This window comes from Geospiza fortis, unplaced genomic scaffold, assembly GCF_000277835.1.
Source record: "Geospiza fortis unplaced genomic scaffold, GeoFor_1.0 scaffold66, whole genome shotgun sequence".
Lineage (NCBI taxonomy): Eukaryota > Metazoa > Chordata > Aves > Passeriformes > Thraupidae > Geospiza > Geospiza fortis.
In genome coordinates, this window is record NW_005054312.1 from 3,569,550 (window position 1) to 3,579,676 (window position 10,127).

The window sequence follows — 10,127 nt, forward strand, 5'->3', positions numbered from 1 at the left end:
GGCCTCCAGGAGTACAGACATTGATTGCTGTGTAGCCTAAAATGATTATAAGCAACTGTTTGTGGATCAAGAAATGACAATGTTTCAATTTGAATGTTGTTTTGTAATGAAAATGCTGCCCTGCTGAAGGGATGGTCAGCTAGACTGGCCATGTGAGTTGTCTCAAGCTGGACACAGTCCCTCAGAGCTCAGATATACTGGAGCTTGTTTGCTTTCCTGACATCCCACACTGACCAGGTGTTAAGGAGCAGCCGATAGACACAAGTAGTCAAGAGTAGGCCTCCTGAATTCCATCTTGTCTGCCATGTGCCCTGACATCCAGACTCCTGTTTACTGTTTGGTCAGCTTGTGTGCACTTTTTAGAGAAGATACAAAGACAGCCTCTCTAGTCCAGCTGCAAGGGATACCAAATTCAGAACTCTCTTCCAAAGAGGATGCTTATGTTTTAGACTTCTGTAATTTCAGGGTAATGTTTAGCACCTAAGCTTAATTACTTCATGCCTCAGTTACCTGCAGTAAAAGCCATCCCCCTCTTGGATTGGTGCTAACGGATACTTCAAATGGTACAGAGCAGAGGTGCCCTAGAAGCAAGGGCTGGGAGCTTCACCATCTCCAGAGTAGTATCTGTAGGTAGTAGAGGCTCCCCAGCACCTGGGTTTGACGCTGGCATGAGACAAGGGCTGCTACTGATAGTTTGCCTTTAGGAGGAAAAAAAGCTGTTGAGCTGGTGGCAACATGTCTGACCTAAGATTTGAACAGCTGATTTCACTGCAACTCTAAAGCTGAATGAGGATTTTTCCTCTTCCATGCAGAATGGGACGCTTCATGTAAGGATATGTAAAGTAAAATTCCAGAAGTATAGCACTGGCCAAAAAATGTAATCAAAACAGCTTGGCAGTTAAATGTCTCAAAAGAACTTTTTTTTGTGTGCGAACTTCCAAATTTTAGTAAATATTCCTCAGGAAAATGTAATAAAATAAAAACTGGTTTTGGAAAAATTAATTTCAGAATTTTGGTATTTCAATTTAGCATGAGATGTTTTTACTTTAATGTATTTGTTCCCTAAGTTTTAACTACTAGTGAATGTTTTATGTTACTACTGCCATATTTGATGGCAAAAGAGCTGTGTTTATTTCAAAAATAATGAATTGAGTTTGCTATTTTGTAATGGTTGAGAAATTTTATCTGTTTGCTAGATCAGAGTATCTTCTGTTTGTATCATAATGAAACTATTACTATAAATAGACAGCACTTTGATCTAGAAAAAGTACTTGTTTCAACTTACTGTTGAGTAACAACTTATTGTTTGTTCAGATTTTTAAAATGAAGGAGTATGTGTGTTTCTTCAGGAAGCTCTTCCTAACTTCCATTAAAATTCCACTGTAAAATAAATATATTTTTATAGCACAGCATAATGCCAAGGAGACAAAGGTTAGGGAGAATTTTACATGGGTACAAATGCATTTGTAGCTCCTTTCAGCACTCCTACAGGAAGCAGACAGGGAGATGGAACTCCAATGTCTTTTCCTGGTCAGATGCATGTGACCAAAGCCCAGGTGTCTTGAACTTTGACATCCTGCCTGCTGTTGTGGCAGAAGGGATGTGCTGCATGTGTGACTGAACTGTACTGCCCAGCTTCCCTGGGCCCCAAGGCAGGGGTGGGGAGGGATGGGGATTGTTCCTGCTTATGAACGAGCACAACCTGGCTGGCCACAGTGTTGGGTACAAAAGGCTTTCTTCTATAACTGCTTCTGGCCAGGGCTTGCTTACCTTGTTCACTGGACTCTGAATGCAGCCTTCTGTAAGATGGGAAAGGGAGCAAGGAGATTGAACAGGGTAGGAAGGAGAAAGCGAGGATGGATTTCTGAATTGCTTCGCATGGAGGAAAAGGCAAACGTTACTCTTGTTTTGGTGAAGGAGAAGGTCATTTCTGAAGCATGAAATGCAAACTGAGACTCTTGTATCATTCTGGGAAAGGGAATAAATTGCTTGGAAGAAATTTAGCTTTAAAGAGGATCTTGATTTTTGACGATAATGGCTATCAGAGAATGATTACAGGATTTTGTGTGGAGAGAGGACTATGAGACCCAACTAAGCAGAAAAATCACAGAAAGTGCTGATAGAAAAGATATGTGCAAGATTAAAAATAAACACTGATTTTTTTCTGGATGATTTTTTCCAACTGCTGGAAGTAGCTCTCTATTCCTGCTGGAAAATATCTCACTGTGTTCTCAACTACTTCATTTTATTCCAGCAGGTTTGATTACTTAAGGGCATACATTTGTCTTGGTATATGATTATGCAATGCATTTTCTAGTGGCTAGAAACTAGAAGTAGTATCAAGGTCACACTTGGTAACCAAGGAAATAAAATGCCAAGGTTTATAGATATATCTTTCACCTGCAGAGTTATCTCATGTGGATCAACATAAAATAACAATAATGGCAAAGTCTGGAAGAAGTTTGTACCATTGCTGTTGCGAGTTTGTGGCTGCATGGAAGATTTCAGCCTCAGCAGCCACCATTACCAGCATCTTCTCCACCATTACAACACATCTTTCCTTTTGCTCAGACCAGCCTGAGCAAGGTGCTTTGGGAAGAACTGTGTGTGCTATTTGTAGGTAAAGGACTTGCACAGTCTGGTCTATTTATAGATAATACAGTTAATCTCATCTTGAAAACAAGGAGAAAAGTGATATAGACAGCGGCAGCTGTGACACAAATATATTATATTTAGCCATCACATCCTCTTCTAACCTGCTGTTTATTGAATGTCACGACTGCACACAATTAGTCACTGTTTTGTCGTGGCTGGTTGTCTCCTTCTGGTCTCCTCCATTCAGCCTTGCAGACTCTTTAATAGTTAACTTGTGGTTTTCTTCAGGGAGCTTAACCCAGTTTATTCCCATGTTCAAACCGTATTTAGCTGGGAGTTTTATATTGTTCCAGCTTCATTTCCCACACAGCTGTACGTGCTTCTTGCAGACAAAAGATCTGTACAGTCCTATTTATTTATTGATTACAAGATTCACACTGCTTGGGAACAGGAAGAAAACAGCAGCCTGTGGTAGGTGGAACATTTTTTTCCAATTATAGTTGAGAAGTCTTTATCATTAGTCCAGTTATATCCATCAGAGCATTCTGGACTGACCTGCCAGTATACCTTCCTTGGAAATTACCCCATCCAAGGCTGTGAACAAGATGGTCAAGACTGCATCCAGCATTGTGTGTTTCCTTGAGCTAACCACTGGTTAATACTGATTTTTTTTTTCTTTTTGCTATATTAAACACTTCTCTCCTATATATAAGAAATCCAGAGCAACAGATTAAAATAGACTGTTAGACCTGTGAGAGAAAACAAATGTGGTTATATCAGCAAATGATCTCTTCGAGATGGCCATGATTCTACAGTTCCTTGCTCAGAAAGGGCTTGGTCATTATTTTTGTTTTGTCATAGACCAGAAACTTGCTATAAAATGCTTGTCCCAAAGCTCATCTATGTATAACACAAAACACATGAATAATATAGGGAAAATGTTTATATCTAGAAGGATGAGTCTATCTTATAAATACTTGAAATGTGAGACAGTAATGGTACTAGTAAAGATAACCTTACAGTTACATAGTACTCACAGTTGAGGGTTAAATATTTTTTCTATATTTTCCATTTATACTTACATCCTAAATCCAGATAAAGAAGGTTATTTTTTCTTGTAATAGAAATATTTCTTTCTAAACTACAACATGCAACATGATAAGGTGACATTTTAGACTTGGTCTATGTCAGAATGATACTGAAAGAACAGTTAAGACAGCAGCAAGGAGAGATCATGTTAAAGGCAGCTAACTTCTTCCTGATAAGTAACAAGGAGAGTAGCTCCTGCCAGCTTGTCACTGCAAGAAACAAACCCTATGATCTTAACCAGTTTCCAATGTCTGTGTTTCAGCAGTGGCTGACAGAGAAGCAAATCTGCTTTTATCATCCTTGTGCAGGCTGCTGTAACGTCACTGTGGCTAACCTCGACTGTGTGAAGGACAGGATATTGCAGCAACCTCAGAGAATATGATAGAGAAAGTCAAGAAATGGGATGCCATAAATAGTGAGAGGGAGGAAAAATTAGCTGAAGAAACCTTTTGGAAGAAAAGTAACTCTTTTTAGTTTTGTGTCTTCTTTTGTGTGTTTAGAAAGCTTGGGTTTTAGTGAAGCTGTATCCAAACAGCAACATAAAAATTCTCTTCCACACTGTCCCCAAGAAAAGATCCACAGGCATCTTCTGGCTTATGTATACACTAAAATTATTGGGATTGCATCTCAGAGTACAGAAGCCTGTTTCCAATTTTCAGATGGTGAAATATAAGTGCAGTAAACCATAGGTTGAAATTTTTGAAACTTCTCTTGAGTTGAGGAACAAATATTTCCTCAGAAAACATCAATGATGAACATTTACAGTTTATTGACTCAGTTTGTATTTGTCTGTTCTGCACCTTTGCTGATCTGGAGCAGCATCAACTGAGGGTCTCTTCCCCTTTGCATGAACTGCATTTGAGAGGACTCAAGTCATGCCAGAAAGACTTTATGTCCATTATTAAATCAGTGATGTGTGTTGAAGAATGATGCACAAATTTCCAAGCGCAAAAACTTTTTAATGATTCACCATGACTCAGAAACCTATGATCCTGAAAACAGTAAATATATGTGGCAAACAAAGTTGGCCAAGTCTTAGAAATGCAGATATATTTTATTTAGACTGGGAAAGACACCATTTTCGGATGTTTCCTGTGAGATGGATTTTTTGTTGAAAAGATAGTCTGCAAATACCAACACATGGGATTTCTGAAATGAAGTATGACCCCTAGCCGCTGCTGGCTGAAATTGGTGTGGTGCTCACTGGGCTCAGTGCTGCCCACCTCCTGAATAGCAGCTGTGACTTTCATGATTGTGTTAATTTTGCTCAGTGTCTGCTCCCTTCCCAGGTCTGGATTGCTGGGATGTGTCTGCCCTCTGGAAGCAGCTTCAGGGTTTCTAGGCCCTCAAGCCAGTTGGCTGCCTTGCTTGTAGGGGCTGGCAGTACCTTGTATGCCCACTCCATGATTCATCAAAAATGCAGATCTCATCCCAGTGCTGATACCAGGCTGCTCTGATGAAGCCATGTCTTGTTGGAGAGTTCACAACCATCTTTGACTGGTAAAAATTATTAATTGATACCCCCAGAGACACTGATACACAGGCACATCATTATCATTAGTTCCCTTGCTGTATAATTACCAGACGTAATTCAATATTTCTCTCATGAACAAAGCATTTCCCAGTTATGCTCCACCTGCCCCTTTGGCAGTGTCCACAGCACAGAGTAGCTGAGCAGGCCTGCCAGCCCTTTCCAGCTTCATCCTCACACCCTGGCACACAGTTGCAAGGCAGAAGTGATCTAATGCCCATTACCCAATTGTCTTCACACAGCTCATCCTTATGTCAGCCTATCCTTTCCCCATCTCTGTCCTTGGCTGCTGGGCCTACTGCCTTCTGTCACTTCAGTAAGGTGGCATCACTGTATTTTCCACTGCTGCATATACTCACTTTTCTTCTCATTATCTCCTCCTTCAGTTTACTGAGCTCTCTTCTGCCTTCAAAGCTCTTTTTCCATATTGCCTATCACTGGGGAGCCAGAGCTTCCTCTTCCCTTCCTACTTCAGAAGCAGTCAGTCACAGCCTTTTCACATCCCATCCCTTTCTCTCCTGCTTTTCAATAAATCAGTCTCTTCTGCCTTCTTCTCAGGTCTCTATTAAACACTGTCTTAATATGTTTTACCTCCTCTGTCACTATTTTTCCTGGAGCCATGACAAAGTCAGTTTTGTCTTTGTCTTGCCTCATTCATCTCCTTTCCACTCCATAACCCCAGCTCTTCTTCCACTGGGATTTGTTCCACCCAATTTATCTTATTTCTTAAGGCTTATTTGATTCAGCTATGTGTGTGTTTATGTGAGCATCTAAATCTAATGACCCATTCTTTAACCCATTGGTAAGCTGAAACCTCAGCAATAACAGTGAAGATCTTAAAAACTACCAACTTCCTGCAGTTTTCATGAAGATTGATGACTGGGTGAGGAAAAAAGATTTGCACTTGCCTTTTCTACTGGAAAGGCTGCAGCATGTGCTCCTTGTTCCAGTGACTGTACAATTATTAATTATTATTAATTGTCAACACCAGGAAAAACTTCACTCAGAGTTTGCATTTTCCTTGACAAAGGAAAGTGTAGTCAAAAGCAACACATTTTTAAGAAATCAGTCATCAGGAATTCTGTTGCTCATTGAGCTGCTCCTTTTTCACTTTTTAACTCAGTGTTTTATTATTTAACTTTGAAGTTTTACTTTTTTATTTCATATCTACTTTTATCTACTTTTATCTTGGCTTTATTAAAACGTCTCATACAAATTTTTAGTCACTCAGGTTTCTGGTTTGACCTCCGTTTGTGAATCCATTCTTTCTGCATCTTGACTTCTTCTTCAAGGTATCCCTCTTCATGTCTCCTTTCACCTTTATGCATTGTCTTCTCCCTTAATGCTTCTGTTTCTCTTATTTTCTGTCTGAGGACTCTTCTCATGAATGTCAGTTCCTGAAGTTTTGTAGCTGCTGGTGACTGCCACCATCCCTGAGCACTTTCTTTATAGTCTTTGCCTCTGTAAGGAGAAAATTGCCTTTTAAATGCAGAAAAAAAAAAAGAAAAAAAAAGCGCATTGATTTATCTGGAAGAGAAGGGAAGAATATAGAACCTTTCTGAAACCTTGTAAATTAATTCATAGCCACAGTAGTGAAAACTGATCTGTCCTTTTATCAGACTTGAAAAATTTTCATATAAATGTTCACAGTTCTGTCACGTACAGGAGAAATCTTTCTCTTATTATGCAGATCTGTTTCTGAGACATGTAAAGTTATTCTGCACGATAGTTCATGCAATGAGAATGCTGTATGGCTTTCAAGTCATACAAGTCTTATTTTGCTTATTTTATTCTCAATGACCTCTCAATACTGTTTAAAAAAAGTGTGGGAAATTAAGTTGGGACCTTCTGAATAGAAGAATTTCAACACTTGGAATGGAAATCTATTAAAAAACAATGAGACATGAAAAAAAAAAAGAGCAGGAGAAATTGTTCCTTTGTCCTGGAATACCATCTGAATTGTTTCATAAATACCAACAATGAGTTAAATTCAGCATTTCAGAGGTAAGATCCTAAATCATATATTTGCAGAGAGAATTTCTTACAACCTGAAGTAAAATTATAACTGATGCAAGAAATCAAGGATAGAAGTCTTTTATAATTGAATGACAGATAATGAGAAGCAGCAGAGAATAGATGCTCTCTAGTGGGCCTGGTTATGAGGGATGCTCCTCATTTTCAGTCCAGGAGCACAGAGAGCAATCTCTCCAGCAGAGTTTTCAATCACTGTATTTCATAAATCCCAGAGACCACACACAACTGCCTGCATAGGAGTGAAATTAAGATCCTGTACTAAGTGAGGATTTGATTTTGCCCTGAGCAATTTCTGCAGAAAATTTTCTTAGTACTTCAGCCGGTGAAGTATTACAGGTCCAGCGTTACGACAGGTAGCTTCATTTCCACAACCAGTAAGAGCTCCTGAGTGACAGTAGCTTCAGCTCCCAGTTTCACACATAAATTGAGCAAAAGGAAATCAAGTAAATAGGAGCAAGGAAATTGCAGCTTGCTTGTGTACGATCAGATCAGGCCAGACCATAGCTCTTACACTAACATGAGATAAATGGGCACATCATACTTGACAGGCAATAACCTCAGTTCTGACCAATAGGTGGAGAGTTTTGAAATATTTTTTTAACCTTTTTTAGTCTTTAAGTCAGGCTAGAAAAAGAAAGCTTCTCAAAATATTATTTAATATATGTGTCAAAACCTATTGTGTGGAGAGCAGTTTATGCTTTACATTTGTAATAGCGGGCTGCCTTGTAATGCACTACCATTCATGTAATTGCCATCAAATTTTAGTGTTTTGGTCGTGTAGTTATTTGCTGTTAAGTCACAATCTGTTTCTTATGCATTGCTTGTAGGAACTATGAAATTATCTGTCTATGATAAAATAGCTTCTGGAAGTGGGTAGCAGTTGAGACTAATAGTAATGGTTATGTAATTGCAGTGAAATGTGGAGAGATTCTTCAGGTCACTATTTTTCTAGAGTCTGTGCAGACAAGTAGTTAAAAAGTGCCTACTTTAGTTACAGGAAACATTGACTGTATGAAACATTCAGGAGAAAGGGGAAGCAATTATGGGTACATTTAAACATAGTTAAACAAAAAGAAAAGTAGGCCCACATATTTCATCAATGAGAATCTTCTTCATATGAGCATTTCAAGTGGAATCCAGCAGACGTTGCAGACACACTGAATCAGCTGCTGGAAAAACAAAGGTAAATTGATTAATATAATCTCAAAAGCACTGATTTTGTACTTCAGATATCACAATGTTCATTCTTTGCTCCAGACTGTTTTAGTGAAAGCAGTAAAGAAGCATACTTGCCTTATTGCCTTATATTCTTAAGTCTTCTCAAAATCTCCCTTGCCCCTGGATTAAATGCCAAACCTTTCCTCACTTGATTTATTTTGCTTTTCTTCAGTTTTCTGTTTGTTGTTGATTTCAGTTTTCTGGCATTTCCTTCTAAATTTGTGGGATTTTATTCAATAAACTTTATCCAGGAAATTGAGTGAAATGCAGCCACTTTGGTGGAATATTTTCTCCAGATCTTCCGTAGCAGAAAATAAAAGCAGTGTAAACCTCTGCCATTATCTCATTTAAATCTGTTTCTGCTTTCAGATTATAGCCTCACTAAATTAGCATTAGAGAAACAGACCTTTATGTTAAATTCATTGCAGGGTTGTGCCAGCAGGACTAGTTGCATTTTAGTGGTCCCTCATTGCCTGTTTGCACAAAATTATAGCAAAGCCTTGAATAGTAAATTAAAATGGAACACAACCTTTTTATGTTATACTTCGAGTAGTTGAAAGCTTAAGCTTCTGTAGAACCCCATTCTATTGCATAAAGCATGTTTCCCATATTTAAAATTCTGATTAATTAAAAACACTTGCAATAATTAACATGCATGCTAAAGGAAGCCAGAAATTATCTACACAAAATTGCTTGTGGTTTATTTTGGTGTACATACAAGAAAACTTGATATACAAACTCTTTTCCTGGACTTCTGACTCTATGAAGTAACACTGTCTGGGTGTCTGGTTTTATGTTATTCCTTACAGAAGATTTTTCTCTTGCAGGCAGCTCTGTCTCTTTGAGCAGAGTTCTGCCTTGTGTGTATTTAATGTCCCCAGTTTGTGCCCCAGCAGTTTGTGAACAGTTCTCCTCTTGCTTACTACCTCTACCTTTTTTTGGCCAATGAGCCCATGTCTTCTTCACATGGATTACTGTATTAATACAATATAAGACACTGTAGGAAATTTAAGAGTTAATAAATGATAACTATTGCAATAAACTGCAGTGCAACCAGGGTTGCTGAAAGATGTTGCCAAATGAGGTGAACTCAATGGCACTTAACAATATTTAAGCCAGTATTTTGCCTTACCTCCATGCCATGTACTTCTTTCAAAACAAGGGTTCTCTGGGCCATAATCCTACAAAGATCCACAATAAGATGAAGTGTCTATACATAATTTAGGACTAAAAATTGCTAAAAGGATATAGTAAACACCCCAGTTTTATAGCACTGCATCCCAGTAAGCTCCTCTTTTATTTTACAGTCTGAGCAAGAACAAGAGTAAGCCAAACCCATCTAAAATGTAAAGATATAGTGCTGGTTTTCAGGGAGGCTTTTAACAAAATCTACTCTGAAAAACAGATTTTACCTGATAGCTAACCTGCAAATGCATACTGAATGAAATGTGACATTACTGAAATGGCTTTAATTCTTTCATAAATACAAATAAGATCCATATCAGCTTGTACCAGAAGAAGGGCAAAATATTTAATCCACAGTTTGTTTGTTCTTGTTTGTGTCTGGGTTGTTTGGGAACATGTGGCCACTACATGTGGACCAGAGAGACCACTGAACCTGCTTCAGTATCATCTCAACATCTTTTTGATTAATCTCCAT

The 10,127-nt window shown here is 38.5% G+C and overlaps 1 long non-coding RNA gene across 1 annotated transcript; it reads right to left on the reverse strand.

Moving 5' to 3' along the window:
* Nucleotides 1-6,569: 6,569 nt before the first annotated feature.
* LOC115947733 lies at nucleotides 6,570-9,642 on the reverse strand. Its single transcript, XR_004081583.1, has 3 exons — nucleotides 9,600-9,642; nucleotides 8,338-8,418; nucleotides 6,570-6,676 (listed from the first exon to the last, which is right to left on the reverse strand). It is a non-coding gene; the product is annotated as an uncharacterized LOC115947733 (long non-coding RNA).
* Nucleotides 9,643-10,127: the final 485 nt, after the last annotated feature.